This window comes from Carassius auratus, unplaced genomic scaffold (assembly GCF_003368295.1).
Source record: "Carassius auratus strain Wakin unplaced genomic scaffold, ASM336829v1 scaf_tig00215410, whole genome shotgun sequence".
NCBI classification, from domain to species: Eukaryota; Metazoa; Chordata; class Actinopteri; order Cypriniformes; family Cyprinidae; genus Carassius; species Carassius auratus.
Window position 1 is genome coordinate 1 of NW_020528076.1, and position 9655 is coordinate 9655.

General features: G+C 34.1%; 1 pseudogene; it reads right to left on the reverse strand.

Annotated features, from left to right (window-relative positions):
• Positions 1-1592: 1592 nt before the first annotated feature.
• On the reverse strand, positions 1593-8584 carry LOC113094550 (serine/threonine-protein kinase VRK1-like; annotated as a pseudogene).
• Positions 8585-9655: the final 1071 nt, after the last annotated feature.

The window sequence follows — 9655 nt, forward strand, 5'->3', positions numbered from 1 at the left end:
TAGAAATTGAAAACGACATTAAGTACAACAATCTAATCTTAATGCAGATTACTTTAACTGATGTATTGCAAAGTCGGAAAAATAAAGACACTTCTGGGTCAATAAACAAACTAAGAGCATTATGTGTGCGATTAAGCAAAAGTTATTTGGACCTTTGTCTCAAAGTTCATCTCAAATGAACACGCAAAAGTCCGATGTTAATAAGGTGCACGTGCCATGCGTTCATTCGTGTAGCACTGTGCAGGAAAGACAGAACAGTCCCTGTAGGGCAGTGTCTCTGCGGTAGATGCTCACACTTTAACCTTCAGGCTAAGTTTAGAGGAGAGGGGTTGACATTTGTCACTTTGTTCTTTATAGTTCTCCACTTCGCGAACTGTTGTTTACTGTCGGCTGCTAAAATAGTCACACCAAACAGAATTAGTCTTGATGGCCGTGCTAACAGTGCCGCCTCCCATCACCTCGGTGTTGTGATGCGGCGTGTACGCACAAGACAACAGCCTCAGGAGGGATCTCGCCGTCTGCCGCGCGGCTGTCACAGGGTTTAAGAACTGCCATCACATCAGCGGATGAGCAAAGGGAGCCAATGACATCTTTGATTTTTAAACGACACAAAGAAAGAACGCCCTAAAGTTTTGCAAAAGTACAGACTGACACGCACTGTCTGCAAAACTATGCAATACTGAGGTCGAGAATGGAGAAGGGTGAAAAACAAGTTTCAAAACTTCAACTTTTATGTTTTGCGGTCGAGAAGGGCAAATGCAATGTTTATTATGTGCATATACACACACATAGTACAAAAATGTAGCATTGCAAATGAAATTCAGAATCTAAATTTAACAATTTTTTTTTAATCTTAAAGAAATATCACTATGTAAAATGAAAATGAAATATTTCTTATGTTGACTATTTCTTTGACACTGATTATGTAAATAAAAACACAATGACTAATGCTACACTAGACTTTTTTCCTCAATATTTCCTACACTATTTAACTGATACTAAAGGCAATTGTATTAATATTTATTAATAGGTGCATTTATAATATTTCCTACAATTAATGAAGCATCAGACAAAGAGGAACGTTTATGAGGCACCACACTGGACGAATTCAGGTTATGTATACTTTTTTTTATAATTGCTAAACGTTTCACAACAAATATTTGTAAACAGAAATGTGAATATTTATAAAAAGATGAAAGCAATTACGCTCCAGTTTAAAGAAAGTGTGAGAAGTTGCTGGGAATTAGCACAGAGCTGATAGATTAGCTCTAATTAAGACTCAATCACAGGGCCACATTCATTATAAATAGAAAAGGCCCTTGCACTCTTGTTTGCATATCAGAGCTCGAAAGTGCGTCACTCCAATTACTGCTGTGGCAGACAAACAAAAAGTATAATGCAGAATTCACAGGTGCTTTTGCGTGTGCAACATGGGTTAAAAAAATAATTATGCTTTAATCCCATTTAGTTGTATGAAATTTCCTAAGACTATTAACCTATCGTATTACAGACTATATAATTGATATTTTACAACCAAAGTACATTTAGTTTTTTAAATGTATGAAAGCTTCTCCAGCTAACTTAAAGACTGCTCAGTTTTTCTCACCTGGTAAATTGTCTGAAGGGAAACAGCTTTTCAACAACTCATCAATATTGTCTCTACACCTGAGGAGAAGAAAATTCAAAAATTATTTTTAAAAAAATTACAATTTTAAATTGTATCCGTAAAAAAAAAAAAAAACACTGCTTTATGGAAAGAATGAAAAAAAAGAATTAGTTTTACTGCAAAGAGGCATATTAGTTATTCTTTATTCATCATCCCAATATTTATTATCACATGGCAAAATATATATATAATATATATATATATATATATTTATAGGTCAAATAGGTAGATTACTATTTAGTACAGAAATAAGTAAAACCTAAATGCAACAAATGAGGTTAAAGACAATCACCTGAGTTTGGAGTCTCTGACATACAGTGGGTCCTGAAGTTTGTCCTCCCAGGGAAGACAGGCCACAAAGCCACTGGATCATGCAGTAGCCCATGATTTCCAGGTCTCCTCTTCTTGAAGGGGCTGAAATGCAATATACACCAACACAGAGAGGAACTCTTAAAAAAAACATTCATATCAGAGGCTATTTTAAAAGGGTACCCCACTTTTGTATTATTTGATGCAAAGTACCATTAAATCAACATTTAGACAAATTATGAAGAGAAATACTATTTTTTTATCACAATGTGATCTTTTACATAATTTACACTTCAATGGCTGCTCAAATGCATGCTACCTGAATCTCCAGGGGTTACAAAAATAAATATATGTCAGGCCATATGGATTCGCCTAGGCCAGGGTTGGGTATCGATTTGGTTTTATTCGATACCGGTACCATTTTGATACCTTTAAAATGTACCGGTGCCTAAACATAGCCTGAACCGATACTTCTATAAAAATAAATAAAATAAAAAAAGCCTAAAAAGATAATATTAAAGAACATTAAAAAGATTCTAAATAAATCCATAGCATTCACACGCTCCTTGGATGCTCTCATTTCCCAAGCTTCCATTACTCAATGGCTAATAAATGTATTTCATGATCTGGGTCATTATTTTATAGAAAACCACACATAATGTTTCTACTGTATCTCTGTCACTCACTCTGATATTTAGTTAAAATGAGTGCTGTCTGTCACTGTCTTTAATCAGTTCTTTGAATGACTGTATGCTCATTCTTTATAAAGTGGCAACAATGTCATTTGTAAACTACAGTCTTAGGCACATTAGTATTTTCACCCCAATAAGGGGGTTTAAGACAGTTATTTATATATTTTGCTGTAGTATGTCAGTAGGAAATATTAGTTTACATTTCCAAACATTCATTTTGCCATTAATTTTAATATTCTAGTGAGATTGTTGAATACACAAACAGTCTGACAACAGACTGCCTAAAATTAAAGACTTTTGGCACCGAATCTGCGTGCTGATTTGGTTCGGTGCATACCGGTCCCATAGGTACCAGTGCAATACTGGTACTGGGTTTCGGTACCCAACCCTACCTAGCCCTAAAATTTGAACATTAAGAGTGACTAATAGAACTGATTGTTACAATTTCTTACCGACTCCTTTGTGTGCATCAATACTAGTGAACTCAATGGTCCCATCATGACACCTCTTTGGGTCTTCTTTGTACTCCTTTGGCACTCCTTCAGGAGAATATCTGTAGGCCAATCCATAATCCACTAAATATACCTGGGTAAAAAAAAATAATAATAAGAGTCAAATCAAAAGCTTGTAGTACAACAACATACAAATCACTGGTAAATCAATTACAGAAAAAAAAAAACAACTGGGAAATTAAATATTATTTTGATATATGACACATCCAACATAATAAAGTCTTCAAGACTTGAAGATTACTACAAATGAATGACATTTGAAGCTGCAAACAGACTGATTGCTAATTAGAAGTATGTATCACTTATAAAAGAGATCTGACAATTAGCACTTTGTTTTCAAAGCAACAGGAAGCCGTTAACAGAGTTCCAAAGATACCAATACAGTCTGTGCACAAACTGGAGGTGTACCTATTACCTCCCCCAAAAAGTGCTAAATGATTTGATGTGTCCAGGTAGAGTGTCTCAGAAATAACTGCATGTGGCAATTTGCAACAGTAAAGATTAACAGCTCACCTACAGTGACAAACATCACAAACTTAAACAAATAAAAATAAAAAGTTAGGAGGTTTTCAAAGCTGGGGCTGGTGATTAGAAACTGCCAGCATCAACACTCACGCAAAAATATTATCAAAGACACAAAAACTTAAACTTTGTTAAACTGCATGTTATAATTACTTTTGGCTGTTCATATAGTAACCACTTGAATGGACTTGCGAGTTCACTCTCTGAAAGATGTTCCAGACTGATTCAAACTGCTAATTTATGATTTAAAATATTTTGGAATAATTAATTAAAAGAACCAGTTCATAGAAGTCATTCATATTCTGCTAATTCTTCAGTATTCTAAAGTCAAAGGATTGAGTCTAGCCTACAGTTCTTTAAAAAACAATAACACCAAATCCTTATCACACACACTAATATTTCAAATACTTCCTATTCCGCTGTTTATAATATTAAAGGGGTCATCGGATGTCCACTCATCAAGTCTTTAACATAGTTTGGTTAAAATTTCTCAATGGTAGTGTAAAATAAACCCTTTTTACCCTGTAAAAAAACTGTTGAAAATTAGAGCAAGCTGCTTTGTAGCTTTTTCTTTTAAATATAAATGAGACTGTTTACTTCAGCCATCGTGAAACTTGCTAATTAGCACCTTATAAGGAAAGGTGATATGCAAAGATTCATTAATAAAAAAATAAAAAAATAAAAAACCCTTACACTCACTTCCGGAGGTGAAGCTGGATCACGAATGATTCTTGCGAACATAAACACATTTAGGTAGATCGGGGTGATTTCCCTTCAAAAAAACAAATATAATTTACGGTGTCTTCAGTGGTTCAGATGTCGGGAGTAAATGACGACTGCTATATTCAGTTCATGAATACATCCAACAACCGAACACCTCAATCACTTAGGAGACATTCTTGTGAAATAATAGCAGACTGATATCAGCTCACTCAGGGCAGGCATAAGGCAAGACACCAGTCAAGTCTGTGCTGAAACGCTACTGTCAATCAAACTATTGTGGAAGGGGCCTGACTGAGAACAGCTTGATTTGAGAAAGGGGAAATTATTTAATGAAATAAAAAAATAAAAAAAACACTGTGTGGATTTTTATCATTATAGGATGGTTGTGTACACACACTGCCAAAACATTTCAGTTCAAACAACTTGTAAAAGTACACGCAGCATCCAATGACCCCTTTAGAATATTAAGCATTTCAATAATTTAGACTAAACCCAGTGCATTTTTCACACACACTAATAAAACACAGGCATGTATTAAGAAGCAAAAAGAAGACACGAGTAATAAAAAAAAAAGAAGCATGCTCCGAGTCACCAAGCAAGCAGCGACTAATCCCAAGAGGCAGAGTTTTAAACTGTGACTTAAAAAATAGCAGCTTAATAATACACAACAGATACATTATTAATCTTCAAATTAAATATTTGCTCTTGCCCACCACCCAAACCGTATTTGCTACAGACAGCTTCAATATTGTCTCTTATCTCTCCAGTTTATGAGCCGCATTTAAAGGCTTAAATTGTTTTGCTTTTTTTCCTCCACCCAAATCTCATTAACAGATGGAGAAAAAAATAAGACAAGTAGTTTCTTACATTGCAGATCACTGGTACTCCAATTCAAAGAAGTGGGAGCTTTGTATAGCCCTGCAGTTTACACACACTGCCCTCTACGGCTGTACAGTTAGAGCCATACACAACCATGGAAACAGAGATCTGTAACTGAAATGTGTGGAAGGCTTGAAACAAACCTGATTGGGGTTGGTGTAGGACAGAAGGAGGTTGGAGGCTTTGATGTCTGCATGCACATATTCATGGTCATGGATGTACTCCAGAATGTCAAGCTAGAGAGATGAAAGATATGTTAGAATATGAGATATTTTAATAATACAGCAATATAAGATGTTCTCCCACTGCTTGCAATGCCACAGCAGTCAATGAAAAGATTGTGTGCAAGTTTAAAAGGTTTTCCTTATATAAATAAATAAATAAATACATTTATTTATTTAAATACATTGCATAGATTGCTACTTTCGATAGAGATACTTTTAGAAGAAACCTACAAGTCTGAGACCCAGCTGAAGAACCAGTTTCCTTGGAAATTTCTTTCCATTTCCCTCAAACTTCTTCTGTAGGTCCACTCCAAATCGATCCATGACCATAAATCTGTACCTGTCATGAACATTTAGGTAAAATTATCGTATTTGAATTGCCTGTTTGCATGTTCAAAAGATCAAAGAAAAAACATTTTAATAATAATAAAAGATGTTGTGTTATTTGTCTTGCAAAACTTGGAGAAACGGTGATTATTTTCCCTACCTTTTACCACCTTTCTCATGAAAGCCAGAGCCCCAATATTTTGGAACTCCCAAATAGTCAATTTTCCTTGAATTCATCCAAGCCCCAACTGAAAAACATAAAACATTCTGTCACAACATATGAACTATTCCAATTCAACCTGAAATCAAGAAACATGACAGTGTCCTAAATCAGTTCTAAAATTACTAACTAAGATTATCACAGTGACCATTAAATGCAATCAAATAAATTATTCAAAACTTTTATTCTTTAAACTTGTTGGTTCTTAAAAGTAATATAAGAAAATTCCTCGGGGACCAAACTGACATTGTGCCGCAAGGTAATCTGCTGGTGGGACAAATATTTACCACCATTACAATATTCCAATGAATAAAACATGAGCATCCCTTAGTAATATAGTAGTTAATTGTCAAGGGAGACTGACATTTGGATTGTTATTAAGTAAAGCGCAATGCTGTGGCCTTGGGGCAGCCATAAGAGCCACCAAAGGCAGAGAGTTGTGGTTTGTCTGTCTCCATAAGGCCCTCAGTGGTGAGCTCAGAACTTTCTTTAATTAAAAGAGTTGCTCCTCGACTTTTTTCAGTCTGGCTCATCATGCATATGTTTGCAGTTGCAAAGGCATACTTAGATTGGGTTTGGCAGCTCGCATGTAGAACTTCAGTTCAGAGAAGAGAGGGCCATTGTCACTGGGCTCCTACAAGACAGTAAAAAACAATCACGAAAAATAACTGACATTTAAAATGAAATATTAAAAATGTGAACCCACATGCATTAAAAAAAAAAAAAAAACAGCAGCGGGAAAGTACACATACATTATAGCACTCCCATGAAGTGTCATTTTACCAAAGCACTAAATTATTCCATTTAGTTTGCTTGTAAAATGTAAACACTTGTCTACCTGCCCTTGCAAAAGTCACACTCATTTACCCAAATTACAATGTATCATGTAAAAATCATGTAAAAGTTGTATTGCTTTGTTTACTTAAAATAAAACAATAATAAAAGTGATGGTTGTTATTGTTTGGTATTGTTAATTGAAATAATTTAAAAATACGTTTTTATACTTTTTTTTTGTATAATTTGTTAATTGTTCTAGTTAAGGTCAAGGAAATGCCTTTCATTGATTGACATTACATTGCTGACCACCCAAACATCACAGCCATTCAAAAAGTTAAAGATCTAGACATATATCTGCTGGCAGCAACAAAAGTCCCTCACTCACCACTTTAATGACATAAGGTGCATCAACACCAACAGATCCTGAGGAGTCTTCATTTGCTAAAAGATATGACAAATTTATATTTGAGCAACTGATAAATAAAGCAAAATAAAGAATCTGAACTTAATTTCCAACAGCGTTTCTGAATCCTACCAAGATACAGCAGGCCAAAACCTCCCTGACCCACAGCTGATCCCAACTTCCATTTTTTCTTTGCATTATCCGTAAGAACTTCTCCAGGTGGGAATTCTTCAGCCAGTTTCCTCTTTGCTGGAGCTCTCGCTTTCTTCGCCCCAACTGCCTTGGACTTTGGTGGCATTTTACTGAATAATTTGAAGTACCAAACAAGAAACACAAGTTCCATTACAACTGAAGTGGGGACCACTAGGGATAATGCTTTTACTTTAAATGATTTTGTTATTTTATATAAAATCATCCATTACAAACATATTAGCAATTTTGCTTATAGAGTAAAAAGTTTAACAGAAAATGTTACTTATCAAATAATTGCCTATTTGTAACCATATTTACATTAAGAAATGTTTAATATCAGCAATGAAAATAAAATGTTTGAAATTATTCAACCATGTACAGATTTCTTATGATCACAGCAACCCTGTCAGTTCCCAAAAAAATAAATAAATTGAACAGAATTCAAACACTTTAATGTGGTTTTACACTAGTCAATACTACACTACAAGTATAAAAATAAAAATAATCCAAACAATAAATCTAGGGTGTGTCATACAAATGATTAAACTGTCATGTAGGTGAGTGTTTTGGGGTTTGATTCATTATTGATGACATAAAACATGTAGATGCCTTGAAGAATTTCACCATCACAGATGTATTAGTAACGTTACTTAAATGCTAACGTTACAACTGATGACAAACTCAGTGATAACGTTTGTGATATAGATGCAATGATGCGTTTTGTTTCACTTTTACAACACAGATATTAAGAACTGTGGTTTCAGCTTGTTTATGTAACACAAGAGTCTAAGAGTGATAAAACGTGGTTAATGTCACACATTATCAATGAGAGTAACACTGGGTTGTTTATATTGTATTTGGGGAATAAACTGCAAAATGCGGCTCAACTATTTCAAATTGCTATGCTAGCACGATTAGCTTGCCTTATTACGGCTTTTTATCACAACAACGCAGATGCTTTGTCCTCATAATACGCTAATAAATACATTTAGACATTATGCTTTATTAAAGCAGATCGTAAACATTATACTAACCTTTCCGCGGATAAGTGGCAGGTTGTAACAGCTCTTCCTCTCCAAAGTTCCCGCAAACTGATCACCAGGCTGAGGCTGTGCGAATGCGATTGGTTAGAAACACGGCTGCGTAGTTCCTTGTTTTGCAATGCATGATGGAATATGCAGTTTTTATCCGTTTTAATTTTTTTCATCAACAAAACGATGTTTTGTTATCATACTAATTAAACTAATTTGAATATATATATATATATATATATATATATATATATATATATATATATATATATATATATATATATATATATATATATATATATATATATATATATATATATATATATATATACTACAAAAGAGCATTTTTAAACATTACACTAGTAAACTTGTCTCTCTTTTCTTTATGAATGTGTGATAAATAAATATGAAATTGAAAATTGTTCTCAAGGTTTTAATATTACAAGTGGGTAGAGAAAATACAAAACTTTATAATTACAGATATTGATTTTACAATGATTTACAGATGTATACCTTAAAATGTATATTTTATTATATATTGCAATGTAATTGCCTGGAAGGAAATTATACATTAATTTTACAGTCATTCCTGTTAACCCTAAAACACAACACAATGCTGTGCGCAGGTAAAATCCCCCTTAAAATTAATATGAAAAAATATTTTATATTAATACAATACACTGTGCCCTGTTTTTATTATTTTTGTTGTTGTTGTTGTTGTTGTTTTTAGAGTGTACTCTTATGTGAGGTATATTTACAACAGTAAGTAGCCCTAAAAAATATATATTTTAGGCTATGTTTCCCCACATGCATATTTGATGTTGACTTGTATAGAGCTGTACTAGCGTTGAGAGGCACATAGTTCATGAATAATTAACTGTGTGGTATCCTGTAACTGTTTTGTAGAAGTGCTATGCTGCGAGTTTAAGTTTCCTTTTTCCTAGTGACTATTAGGCTACAGAATAACAACGCAAGAATTCCCAGGAGCAGATTTTGGAGGACATTTCATGGTTGGTTTTCTGTAGCAACGAAGGGTAGATAATGTGTCCAGAGATGTTATCATATATGAGGAATTTTATAGTTCAGAGGACTGACTTCTGAGCTAATGGGATGTCTGCCATAGAAGTACATGACAATTTGGTTAATTCACTTTGCGGGACATCGCTCATAGCAGAAGA